Raw genomic sequence first — 15007 nt, 5'->3', positions numbered from 1 at the left:
AGAAAATCATTAACTAAAATTCAAAAATAAATACTATTAAAATTAACATGTAAATTGTATAAGGTCCTAGTCAGTGCAATGAAAGATATTAAACAAATTATAATTTGGGGGGAAAATCATAAAGTTACCATTATTCATTGACAATAGGATTATAGTTATGAAAAATCAAAACTAATTTATTTAGTAATAATCTATTACTCGTACATTTTAATAATTATTAACATTGTCATTATTAGCAATATTAATTGCAAATATTACCCATAGTAATAACTATTAGTATTAGTTATTATTTATTAAATTAATTATTCAACAAGGGTACTGAATATAGGATCAATATACAGACTTCAGTTTTTTCTATGTACCAGTAATGAAATTAGAAAATAAAAAATTTTAAATGAAAAAAAATTAATTATATAAATTAAAATGACATCAAAATTCATCCAATACATAGAACTCATTCTACAAACATTAATGACAGTAATTTCTAGAAGGCCTAAAAGATATTTGAGATATAACATCTTAGTAGAAATACAAAGGACCAGAAATGATAAGGCAATCTAGAAGAATAATTATCAAAATCTTATACCTCATGTGAGCAAAACTGATTATAAGACTTCAGTAATGAAAACTGTGGTATTACTCCATAGACAGACACACAGGGCTAACAGAATAAATTGGAGAGACCAGAACAAATCCATAAATACACAAACATATACACAGACAGTTGGTTTATGAGAAAGGTTATATACAGCCTGTATACAACTATACAGTTGAAACAGATGGTCTTTTCAATTACTGGTGCTGGGTCAAGTGTGCAAATCTTGATTCATATCCCTACACTGAAAGATAAAATGACAGAACTTCCAGAACTTAACATAGGATAGTATGCTGCTGATCTTTCCTACATAGGACACAAAAAGCCCAACTTTTAAAGGGAACTTATAAAGGAAAAGAGAAATAAATTGGACTATGTTAAAAATGACAACTTCTTTGCATCTAAAGACACCATGAAGAGAGTAAAAATGCAACCTAGATAATAGAAGAATATATCTGAAATAGACATATCTAACAGATGAACCAAATTCAGAATATATGAGCAATTGGTATATTCGAAAGAAAGAAAGAAAAGAAAATGGGCAAGTAGCTTGAACAGGCACTTCTCAAATGAAAATATCAAGATGACCAATAAACATATGAAAACTAATTCATTATGTTTCTGAGAAAAGTAAATTAATGCCACAATGAGAAAGCATTACACACTCTTCAGAATGACTAAAATTAGGAAACACTGATAATTCAGTGATGTTGGGTGCTAAAACAACTGGCACTCTAACACTCTGCTGATGGCACAGCCCATTGGCACAACTTCGGAAAATGGGTAGTACCTACTACAGGTGGATATGTGCCCTAAATGATCCAAAGTTCCACTTCCATGTATATCAGGAAGGTATGTGTACGTGCACCAAGAGGCACATATTGAAGTGTTCATTTCCTCATTGTTGGTTAAAAACTGGAAACAGACAAGTATCCCTTAAGGGCATATATATATACACACACACACACATATACATACACACATGCAAATAATAAACAGCTTTGATAATGAACAAAATTTTGCTATATACAGCAAAATATATACTGATGAATTTCACAAACATAATGTTGAGCAAAATTAGCTAGATGTAAAAGAATACCTAATAGATAAGTCATTAATATAAAATTCAAGTACCATAATCGGAAGGGTTAAAATGATACAATAATAGTCTATAGTAATAATCTATAATGTTAAAAGTTGGAAAGCAGTTACATTTGAGGGTGGGGTGTGATGACAAGATGGGGCATGTGGAGGCTCCCAGGGGTGCTTAATGTCATTCTACCTCTTAACTGTGCAGTGGTTACATGGGTGTTTCCTTTTGTAAGAATTCATCGAATTGTAAGAATTCATTGAGCCATTAATGATTCGCATGCATATGTTCTACTTCAAAAACATGTTTACCTTAAGCAAAAGAAAAAAATAATATTTCTTCATGATCTCTAATTTGGAAAATGTGAATTCTTATGATGAGCATTACTTTGAATTTGCTATTTTATTTATTCATTCCATACATATTTATACAGCATCTGAAAAATCACATTGTTAGAATTTTCCCCTTGTTGCTAAATATTCTTTGAAACTTATTTTTAATGACTGCATAATACATCAAAATAAGTATGATTTTATAGTATATTTACTCTTTTTTTTAAACTACTGAGCATTTGCATGGTTTACAATTTTACACTATTATAAATAGCACTGAAATGAATATCTTTGTACTTTAATTTCTGACGATCCATAAAAATATACATTTGCTGGGCCTAAGAGGTATGAATATTTTTTTGCCATATTGTTGTACACAAAATGTGTACTGATTTACAGTTCCATAGACTCTGTGTAGTTTTTCCACAGAGACTGCAAAACAGTGATGTTCATGGTGTAGAATGCATTTTCTAAATACCTTAATATAAGGATCTCAGAAAAAGGGTAACCATTGTTCCTTATTATGTGACATTAAAATTAACCCAGATTCTCAACTCCTATCCTTGGGCTTCAAAAACATTTTGATTTATATAGTTTGCATCCAGGGACGGTTATGGTACAAGTAGTAAGTGAAACCCATTCTGTAGAAAGTGCATGAATTGTAGGAAATGCAGACGCATTTTAATCCCAGCCTTGCCACTTGCTACCCATTTGAGTCGGTAAGTAATTTCAGCTATTTTAGCCTTAGTCTCCACCCATGTAAAAGAAGGTAAACATAGGATTGCTGTAAACACTAAGTGATAAAATATATATAGAGAACCTAGCATAGTGTCTGCTCCTGTCATTATCCAATAAGCAATTTATTTCCCTTCTCAATCATGATATATTTTCAATTATCCATAGCAATGGGTCAAATGGCATAGATAATTCTAAAACCTTATATCATACTGGACTTTTTACTACTGATGATAAAATATAAAGGAACTGATTTATTTCAGTTTCTCCACCTATTCCTGCCCTCCTAGCCAAAGTAAGAAAACTGGATAACACAGATTGCAGAATCAGTCCATAAATAATTAAGAGCTGGTCTTGGGTCTTATTTTATGCCTAAAAACCTTAATCATTATGAAATTAAAATCCCTTTTTCAAGTTGTGTTTTCATTTGGCCTTTAATAAGTAACTTTCAAATGTCTTGCTTTTTAAAAAAGGGCCTTCAAAAATCATATCAGAGGTTAGGAAAGGGTTCTACTTAATAATATTTTTTTCTATATGAGTACTATCATTAAGACAATTACCACTGATCACCTTTTAATGATATTTCAAAACCACTTGAATATTTTTAAAAAGGTCACACGAAGCTACATAACTTATAAAATCGAACAGCACAAATGGGACTTTTGCATTTGTTCAGACATGTACCAGGTTTTAGTTCCTACAGGCTCACAGACGGTTTTCTCCTTAGCAGTTTGCCAAATGTATTTTAGAATGTCCAAAATTTAAAATGTTGATGTATGTGAACCAACTACATAATGAAAGAATCCATGTACCATTAAAATGATAATATAAATCACTCTTTATTTCCTCAAATATGCTAAGTGCAAATAACTAGATCACATGGAGAGGATCAGAAAGGTAAATAGGTAATATTTTGAGAGAAAAAGATAGATAGACTTCCCCAATCAACACTGACTTGTTCTATTGTTTTTGTTTTTTGTTTTTTGTTTTTTTTTTTTTAGAAGATTCTTCTTTTTCTTTTTGTTGCAAATATCAAATTATGACCATGGAATATGTATAACAAGCTACAATGTAATTCCTTGATTATTCAGAGCCTAATCATACAGTTTGTGTTTTACCCCAGCCATTTGCTTCTACTTTTCCTGCCGGCTGCCTGCCTTTTGCCATTTCACTGCTTGTTAGTCTTTGGCCAGAGTATTTCAGAAAAAGGCATTTAAAAAAAAAAAAAAAAAAGAGGTTGGGGGAGGCAGGCCAAACCATTTGAACTTCTTCCAGTTTTGTCTAAAGTTCCTAGAGAAAGAGTGGAGGGTGCAGGTCCATAAAAGATTCTTAGACTATGTCTGACTCTCTGTCTAGTTTCCCAACCCTCTGCACCTACCCCTACTATTAATACTGTAGATACTCATTTTGTGGACTTCTTACTCTTCAGAAGGGAAGATAGCTACCTGTTCAAAGAAGAAAAGATCCAACATATTTTGATTTTGTGTATACAAACCAGAATATTTTGTATTTTGTTTGTGCCTAAATAGGGCATTCTGGTCACCAATTGCAAAGTATGTATGTGTTTATGCAGGGGTGTCCCCACACCAATAAGCCATTCTCAGACACCAACAGGGTGTCTGAGAACTGAACTTATTTCTGACACGGTACACAGAGATGTCGTCAGATTTCAGAGATTAGGGGCTCAGTCCTACAAGACTGTCCCTCCACATACCCGAACCATTAGTTTTGAACCCAGGTTGTTACCCGTGCTTCTGACAGATCAGATTACCTGGGTGGTTCCCACAACCCCCTCCTTGGGTTCGATTTTCTACAGCAGCTCACAGAACTCAGGAAACCCATCAACTAGATCACCAATTTATTATAAAAGGATGCATGTCAAAAGTAGCCAGATGGAGGAGATGCATAAGGCAAGGTATGTGGGAAGGAGTGCAGAGCTTCCATGCCCTCTCCAGATGTACCATTCCCTCCAAATCTCCAAGTGTTCACCAACTCAGAAGTTCTTCAAACTCTGTACTTTTGGTTTTTTATGGAGGCTTCATTACATAGGAATGACTGATTAATTCATTGGCCGGTGGTGATTGGTTCAACCTCAGCCCCGCTCTCCTCCCAGAGGTCTGGGGGTGTGAAGGGGGTAGACTGAAAGTCTTCTAATCACATCCTCTGATGGCCAGCCCCCTTCTTAGGTGATCTGGGGGCTTTCCAAAAGTCACCTCATTAATACTTTTATTACTCTCATCACTTAAGAAATCCCAAGGGTTTTAGGAGCTCTATGCCAGAAATGGGAATGAAGACCAAATATATATTTCTTATTTTAAGTTATAATATCACAGTACCCTAGAAGAAAAATGGCCACTATTAGTTCTGTCACTCATTAAAATACATTTTTTGACCATTTCAGGATTCACCTTCCTCAAATAGAGAAACAATTACTAATAGCTAATCTGCTTCTCAAAAGTCATTGACAATAATTGGCTATTAAAAGAAGGAAATTATCTTAGGAGAAGTTACTTAAAGACTTCATATATATGAGTAAATGTGAGCAAACAAGAATTGTTCCTCTGAAAAAGTACAGTGAAAAAAATAACCAAATTCAGAACCTGAGCTCAAATTTCAGTCCTGGCACTGGTCATGACTTCAGACAAGCTATTTAAATCTCTTATTCTTCATTTCCGTATCTATAAAGAATATGATGATAATACTAAGTATTAGTGAAGATGCAAAACAGCTAGAACTCTCATAAATTGTCAGCGGGAATACAAAATGATTTAGCCCTTCTGGAAAACACTTTAGCAGTTTCTTACAAAGTTAAACATAAACTTACTCTATAACCGAGCAATGTCACTACTAGGTATTTATCCCCCCAACATGAAAACTTATAATCATAAGACCCTGTATGCAATGTTTACAGCAACTTTATTCACAATTTCCAAATCCCAGAAACAACTCAAATGTTCTTCAACTGTTAGATGCATAAGAAAACCATGGTACAGTTATACAATAGAATATTACTCAGTGAGAATATAAAGAAACTATTGATTCACAGAACATGGATGGATTTTAAATTTATTTTGCTAAGAAGCAATAAAAAATAATATAAATTTCATTTATGATCTATGCTGAAGGGCAAAGTTGTAGGAATAAAAAGTCAGTATCAAGGCTACAAGAAGGTGATAGGAGTATTTTACAAAAAGGCAGCATTAGGGTATGCTCAGTATGATGAAACTATCATGTCCATAGTGGTGGATAAATGGCTCTATACATTTTTCAAAACCCATAGACTTGTGCATACCACAAAGAATGAGTACATAGTCTTTAAAAAATCAGAGGATGTGGGGGAACCCAAAATGAAATTAAAAGCTGTAACAAATGAGTGAACTATATTACAAATGAATAACATATTCACAAGGAATTTGGAGAAAAAGAAAAGAAACTAAACTACTTTTGGCAAATAGTACTTTGGCTTATATTTTAAGATTACAGTCAAAGGATACTCTACATAAACACTATGCTCTAATTAAAAATATGCAGGGAATGGATCAACCAACCTAGAACCACCTGATGTGTATAATAAGGTTGATTAATAAGGTTGATTATAATAAGGTTGATAATAAGGTTGATTACAGCTTTTAATTTCATTTTGGGTTCCCCCACATCCTCTGATTTTTTAAAGATTATGTACTCATTCTTTGTGGTATGCACAAGTCTATGGGTTTTGAAAAATGTATAGAGCCATTTATCCACCACTATGGACGTGATAGTTTCATCATCCTGAGCATACCCTAAATATGTAGATAATAAGAGTCAGTTTTGTCACTGTCAGAGAAAGAAGTTACAAATATGGAAGAAAGAAGGCTAGTCTGAACCTTGTCATGTTGGAATGGAATTGGAAGTATCAGTATGAGCTAATTTTTAGTAATATGCATACAGATAGAGAAATAAAAATATCTGTATGTATATACTGTGTTATTATACATACATCTAATTTCTAGCTGTCTGTGGAGAAGCACCAGAAGTAGTGGCACACAGTAGCAATGAGAATACCTAGTACTCAGAACTTAGCTTCTAAACACTATGTTTCAACAACAAAAAATATATATGACTTGATGGTGAGGTGGTTTATTCTTGGTCTGGGTTAGAGAAAATTAAAAATGAGTTAAGAGTATCTTGAGCCACAAAGCAAAGAATTCATCAGAAAAGATGGGAACATGTTGAAAGAGGGTACAAGCACTAGCATGAAAGACTCTACAAAGCCAAGACCAGGACAGTTTGAGCAACAAAATAATGATGGTATTGGATTAACATCACTAGAATAAAATGAGTATCCATAAATCCATACTGATATAAATAAATAGGGTGGAAACAAAAATAAATGGGGAAGAAGGGCCAGCTCTTCCTCACAAAATAATTACAATTTATAAGCATAAAAGGAATGCAAGAAATAGAAAAATCACAATTAGGAAATCACAATAATTGTTGCAAGCAAAATCCATCAATGGATGCTAAAATTAGTGAGTCAATGGTATTTGAGAAGATATGGGATATTTGCATAGCCTCAAAGAATATCCCCCAAGATGTTTATTAGTTACAGAGGGAAAAGTACTAAATTTATACAAAAAAATCTAGAAGACACTATCTTTAAGGTCACTGTAATAAGAAATATAACATCACCTATCTTCTGGTACATTATGAGGAGGGTATATCACTCCTACAGTATCATTGCCAAAAATACATAACCTTAATATAGTTATGAGAAGACATCAATCACAAATTGAGGGGTAGTCTATGAAGTAACTAACCATTACTCTTTAAAAGTGTCAGTCACAAAGACAAGGAAAGGCTGAGGAATTGTCATGTACTAGAAAAGACTAAGACATTACAACCAACTGCATTATGGGATCCTAAATTGGATCCTAAAAAAAAAAAAAGAATTGTAATAATAATAATAATAATAATAGTAATAAAATTAATGAAATCTGAAGTCTGTAGTTTAATCAGTTGTATTACACCAAAGTTAATATCTTAGTCTGGATCATTGTACCTATGGCTATATGAAACAATATTAGGGAAAGGTGAGTGACGCATTTACAGGAATTACGTACTATTTTTGCAGCTTTTCTGTAAGTCTGAAGTTATTTAAAAATAAAACCTTAAAAAGTTATTTTTGGTAATCAAAAACTGAATTAACTTAGCATGTGACATAGACTAGGTAGAAATGAATTCTGAAGGATAATGTTGTCTTGTTCTTGACATTAAAGGTCTTTGGCAGTCTTATTTGTGTATTTCTTATAAATGTTAAGATTCATTCTGATTTTTATAAATCATGTCCTAATCCTGTTTGGACATAGGGACAGTATTAATTTATCTTAGTTACCCTTTTACATAGGAAGAACAGGAATGAGTTAAAGATCTGAATCAAACCCAGTAAGCATGTTCATCTACCCGGATTTACAATGAGGAAAATATCAGCTATTCAAGGATAAAAATTCATTCATCCAAATGGATAGATTCTTGGCAATGAGTTTTTAAAAATAAAAATTAGTGCTACCAACATCCCTGATTATGATAAGACTGTCTGCATGTTTAAAAAAAAGTCAATACATTCTCATACACCGTCATTTCAGAGCTTATCTCATTGCCAAGATACAGGGAACAATACAGTTGCTATATTTTGTCGACTCAGTTCTTTCCCATACTTGATCTTTTAAGTATGATTTTCTAAAGTTCAGTAAAGATAACAGTTGTGGGCTCTGTAAAATAGAACACTGGAGGAGACATACAAAAGACATGTGACCTCAATAACTCCATCTATTATTTGGAAGTGTGTATTTTTCACAAAAGTTTTAAGGGCAGGACGTTTTTCCTTATTTTTTAACCAAGTTTCATACTTGCATTGTAAATCCATCTTCCCCCTTGACTCAAACTCCACAAGAAATTTAATTTGATGCTCCCTGTGAAACATACAGCTTTATGACAATTTTACCAATGTCCGTCTTACCACTAGGTAGAAACCAAGGAATGATATCTCTACCATTACCAACTAGAGGAATTTTAGGGGGTGGACAAGTTTAAGATCCCTATCATCTATTCTCATATAGATGCTTGAAGAAAAATATGAGATTCATTGAGTTTATCAGGATATCCCAAACAAGGTATGTCTTCTGAATTTTACAGATATTTTAGAAGTTATTCTATTTTGAATCAACTGTTCCACATAGACACTTGCAAGTAGATAACCTCCCTTGCCTCTTTTCATTACAGAGATAAGTTACCCATTGCTCTTTTGCTGGCATGATCTGAGTTAGACATAAATCAGAATTCATTAGTAGCAATAAATCTCTGATACTCTAATAGCTGTTACTGAGGCAATGGTCAAATAGCATTCAGAACCCTTATATGAAGAAGCTCTTTAGAAATAGAAAAAGCACAGAAAGCAGGAATTATAAGAAATGTCTAAAATGTCTCAGCAAGGTATGTCTTACAGTCAGCACAACAGGTAAAACAACCTTTACAAATATTTATTATTCCATATTAAGTTAGAAGTACCACGTGTAAAGCACAAAGCTATATAAAATGTCAGTAATGAGCTATATACCACCAAAAAGAAAAGAACTTATTTGAATCCACATTTATTAAAAAGAGTAAAATTTTCTAAAATGATAAAATTATGTCTATCCTCTGGAATAGAACTGTAGCATTTACTGGGTTGAACGACAAAGGAGATCACGAAAATAGAAGATTAAGCAATAATATATTAATGGCAATCGCACAATTATCATTTGAGTGAATACTACATATCAGTAATGCATTCAGTGCTTATTCTGGCAGGTTCTTTAGATTCCCTAATCTTCACAATAACTTAGGCCAGTTAAGTACGATCTCCATTTTGCAAATGAGGAAAGTAAAACTCAGAATTGTATTTGTCCAAAACCATGCAACCTAGTGATTGGCTCCCCAGTCATTATACTTCTTCCTTCACAAGATCAGTATTATAAAAGCTCCAGCTACTCTTGAGAACTCATGGAAAAGCATCCTAGGTCCCTGCCAAGGCATTTCTAATACTGATGGACTGCAGTATTTCCAGTTGCAAAGTTTGACTTTAGCGTCCACACTCTATAAAGTAAGATTGCTTCAGATGGAAATTTCAATAAGATGTTCCTTTCACTCTTCTCCATCTGCTAAGCACTTTCTCTGATCCCCTGAATTTCCCCAGCATCCCCCCCCCCCCAAGTTTGGAGTACAGATTAGGCTGCATTTACAGAAATGCTTAAATATCAGTGGCTTATGGCACTTTCCAGTTCCCTCAAAGACTAACCTAAGCCTTTCTTGGTGTTCTCAGGCTCACAAGTGCTCAGGAGATAAATTCACGCCCCCTCCCACCCATGTTGTACTGCTTTGTCCTACATCAGAATACTATTCTGCTAGGCATAGTCATCCTCCATCCTTAGCTAGTGGTCAGTAAAGGTCACCATGAGGTCAGAAACATATTTTAGTATGAAAAGGAATCAGAGGGGTGCCTGGGTGGCTCAGTTGGTTGAGCAACTGCCTTCGGCTCAGGTCATGATCCTGGACTTCCAGGATCGAGTCCCGCATCAGGCTCCCAGCTCCTTGGAGAGTCTGCTTCTCCCTCTGACCTTCTCTCTCATGCTCTCTCTCACTCATTCTCTCCCAAATAAATAAATAAAATCTTAAAAAAAAAAAAAAAAAAGAAAAGGAATCAGAGGTTTGGAGGCTGGAGGAAAATTACTCTTCTACTCTGTGTCATATATACCTTGTAATCTTGAGAATCTTGGAATTAGCAGGTTTATTCCTAGAATCTCAAAACTTCCCTCATGATCACTATGCCTTTAGTGTCTGGCTTTAAACTCGTTTTCTTTCAGACGTTAAATCAGTGCAAAGGCTTAAGATGAGCCATTCTTTCCTGTTTTCCCCCATCTGTATATTCACTGCCTCCTCACAGTGCTAAAGATTCCCCCTACCATTTTTTTAACTTTTTAATTCCAGTTAGTTATCATACAGTGTTTTATTAGTTTCAGGTGTACTACATAAGTATTGAACAATTTCATACAACACCCAGTGCTCAACACGACACATGCACTCCTTAATCCCCATCACCTATTTCACCCATTCCCTCCACCCACCTCCCCTCTGGCAACCATCAGTTTGTTCTCCATAGTTAAGAATCTGTCTCTTGATTTGTCTGTCTCTCATTTTTCCTTTTGCTCATTTGTTTTATTTCTTAAATTCCACATATGAATGAAATCATATGGTATTTGTCTTTCTCTGACTGACTTATTTCACTTGCGGTTATACTCTCTAGCGCCAACCCATGTCATTGCAAATGGCAAAATTTCGTTCTTTTTTATGGCTGAATAATATTCCTATGTGTGTATGTATATCACTCTTCTTTATCAAAATAAAGATCATTCATCATATCATTCATCAATTGATGGGCACATCAGCTGCTTCCATATCTTGCTTGTTGTAAATAATGCTGCTATAAACATTAGGGTTCATGTATCCCTTCAAATTAGTGTTCTTATATTCTTTGGGTAAATACCACTAGTGTGATTACTGAGTGATAAGGTGGTTCTATTTTTAATTTTTTGAGGAATCTACACTGTTTTCCACAGTGGCTACACCAGTTTGCCTTCCCACCAATGATGCATGAGTGTTCCTTTTTTCTCCACTCGCACCACCACCTGTTGTTTCTTGTGTTGTTCATGTTCACCATTCTGATAGGTGATTGTTCCCATTGATTGTAGCTTTAAGTTGCATTTCCCTGGTGATAAGGGATGATGAGTATCTTTGCTGGCCATCTGGCTGTCTTCCTTAGAGAAATGTCAGTTCTTGTCTTCTGCCCCTTTTTAAACTGAACGATTTGTCTTTTTGGTGTTGTGTTGTATAAGTTCTTTAACATATTTTGAATACTAACCCCTTTATCGGATATTTCATTTGCAAATATCTTCTTCCACTCTATAAACTGCTTTCTAGTTTTGTTGTTTCCTTCACTGTGCAGAAGTTTTTTTTTATTTTGATTAAGTCCCAATAGTTTATTTTTGCTTTTTTTTTCCCTTCCCACATGAGACATATCTAGAAAATAGTTGCTACAGATGATGTCAAAGAAGTTACTGCCTGTGTTCTCTTCTAAGATTTTTATGGTTTCAGGTCTCAAATTTAGGTCTTTAATCCATTTTGAATTTATTTTTGTGTATGACGTAAGAAAGTGGTCCAGTTTCATTCTTTTGCATGTTGCTATCCAGTTTTTCCAACACTATTTATTGAAAAGACTGTCTTTTGTCCATTGGATATTCTTTCCTGCTTTGTCGAAGATTAATTGACCATATAATTGTGGGTTTATTTCTCAATTTTCTCTTCTGTTTTATTGATCTATATGCCTGTTTCTGTGCCAATACAATACTGTTGTTATTTTTTTCTAGAGGTTTTATTTATTTATTGGACAGACAGAGATTACAAGTAGGCAGAGAGACAGGCAGAGAGAGGAGGAAGCAGGCTCCCCGCTGAGCAGAGAGCCCTATGCGGGGCTTGATTCCAGGACTCTGTGATCATGACCTGAGCCGAAGGCAGAGGCTTTAACCCACTGAGCAAACCAGGCACCCCGCAATACTGTTTTTATTACTACAGCTTTGGAATATAACATAAAATCCAGAATTGTGATGTCTACAGCTTTTTCTTTCTTTTTTTTTTTTTCCAAAGATTTTATTTATTTATTTGACAGAGAAGGTGAGAGAGGGAGCACAAGCAGGAGGAGTGGGAGTGGGAGAAGCAGGCTCCCCGCTGAGCAGGGAGCTGGATGCAGGACTCAATCCCAGGACCCTAGGATCATGACCTGAGCCAAAGGCAGACGCTTAATGACTGGGCCACCCAGGCACCCTATTTTTCTTTTTCATGATTGCTTTGGCTATTTGGAATCTTTTGAAGTTCCATACAAATTTTAGGATTGTTCTAGTTCCGGAAAAATGCTGTTGGTATTTTGATAGGGATTGCACTAAATATGTAGATTTCCTTGAGTAGTATAGATATTTTAACAATATCTGTTCTTCCAATCCATGGGCATGGAATGTTTTTTCATTTCTTTGTGTAGTCTTCAATTTCTTTCATTAGTGTTTTACAATTTTCAGAGTACAGGTCTTTTCACCTCTTTGGTTAGGTTTATTCCTAGGTATCATACTGTTTTTTGGTGTAATTGCAAATGTGATCCATTCCTTGATTTCTTTTTCCGCTGCGTCATCATTCATGTATAAAAATGCAACAGATTTCTGTATGTTGATTTTGTATCCTGTGACTACTGAATTCATTTATCAGTTCAAGTAGTTCTTAGTCTTTTGGATTTTCTCTATAGAGTATGATATCATCTAAAAATAACGAAAGTTTGATGTCTTTCTTACGGATTTAAATGTCTTTTATTTCTTTTTGTAGTCTGATTAATGTGGCTAGAACTTCCAGTGCTATGTTAAGTAACAGTGGTGAGAGTGGACATCCTTGCTTTTTTTTCTGACCTTAGGGGAAAAGCTCTGTTTTTCCCCAGTAAGGATGATGTATCTGTGGGTTTTTCACTTATTGCTTTTATTATGTTGAGGTATGTTCCCTTTAGTCCTACTTTGTTGAAGGTTTTTATCATGAATGGATGTTGTATTTTGTCAGATGCTTTTTCTGTTTCTATTGAAATAATCATATGATTCTTATCCTTTCTCTTAACTGATGTGATTTATCATGTTGATTGATTTGCAGATATTGAACCACCCTGGTAACCCAGGAATAAATCCCACTTGATCTTCATGAGTGATTTTTAAAAATGTATTGTTGAATTTGGTTTGCTAGTATTTTGTTGTGAATTTTTGCACCTCTGTTCATCAGTAATATTGGCCTGTAGTCTCTTTTTTTAGTAGCATCTTTATCCAGTTTTGGTATCAGGGTAATGCTGGCCTCATAGAATGAATTTGGAAGTTTTCCTTCCTCTTTTATTTTTTGGAATAGTTTGAGAATAGGTATTAACTCTTCTTGAATTGTATGGTAGAATTTGCTTGTGAACCCATCTGGTTCTGGACTTTTGTTTGTTGGGAACTTTTTGATTACTAATTCAATTTCTTTGCTGTTTATTGGTTTATTCAAATTTTCTATTTCTTTCTGTTTCAGTTTTGGTAGTTTATATGTCTCTAGGAATTTATCCATTTCTTTGGTTGTCCAATTTGTGTGTTGTCCAATTTGATGGTATATAGTTTATCATAATCTCTTATAATTGTATTTCTGTGGCATTAGTTGTTATTTTTCCTCTCTCGTTTATGATTTTATTTATTTCAGTCCTTTCTCTTTTTTTTTGAGAATCTGGCTAGAGGTTTATCAATTTTATTGTTTTTTTTTTTTTTAAAGAACAAGCTCCTGATTCCATTGTTGCCTTCTATCTGTGTGTGTGTGTGTGTGTGTGTGTGTGTGTCTATCATTTACTTCTGCTTTAACCTTTATTATTTCCTTCCTTCCTTCTGGTTTTAGGTTCTGTTTACTGTTCTTTTTTGTAGCTCATCTAGATGTAAGGTTAAGTTGTTTGAAATTAGTTTTTGCTTCTTAAAGTAGGCCTGTATTGCTATAAACTTTCCTCTGAAAACTACATTTGCTGCATCCTATAGGTTTTAGAGCATTGTATTTTCATTTATTTCCATGTAATTTTTAATTTCTTCTTTTATTTTCCAGTTGACCCATTCATTGTTTAGTAGCATGTTATTTAACCTCCATGTATTTGTGGTCTTTCCAGATTTTTTCTTCTAGATGACTTCTAATTTCATAGCATTGTGGTCAGAAAAGATGCATTAATGATTCCAATCTTCATGAATTTGTTGAGGTTTGCTTTGTGGGATAATATGTGATCTGTTCTGGAAAATTTTCCAAGTGCACTTGAAAAGAATGTGTATTCTGGTATTTTAAGATGGAATGTTCTAAATATATCTGTTGAGTTCATCTGTCCCAATATGTCATTCAAACCCATCCTTTTTTTGTTGATTTTCTGTTTAGAAGATCTGTACATTGATGTTAGTAGGGTATTAAAGCCCCTACTCTTTCTGTATTATTATCAATTATTCCCTTTATGTTTGTTATTAACTGTTTTATGTATTTGAGTGATCTTGTGTTGGGTGCATAAATATTTACGATTGTTATATCTTCTCCTTGGATTGTCCCGCTTTTTATCATATAGTATCCTTTTCTGTCTCTTGTTACAGTTTTTATTTCAAAATCTATTTT

Source organism: Lontra canadensis, unplaced genomic scaffold (assembly GCF_010015895.1).
Source record: "Lontra canadensis isolate GAN:19392208 unplaced genomic scaffold, GSC_riverotter_1.0 scaffold50, whole genome shotgun sequence".
In the NCBI taxonomy this organism is placed as follows: Eukaryota; Metazoa; Chordata; class Mammalia; order Carnivora; family Mustelidae; genus Lontra; species Lontra canadensis.
This window is presented reverse-complemented; position numbering follows the sequence as displayed.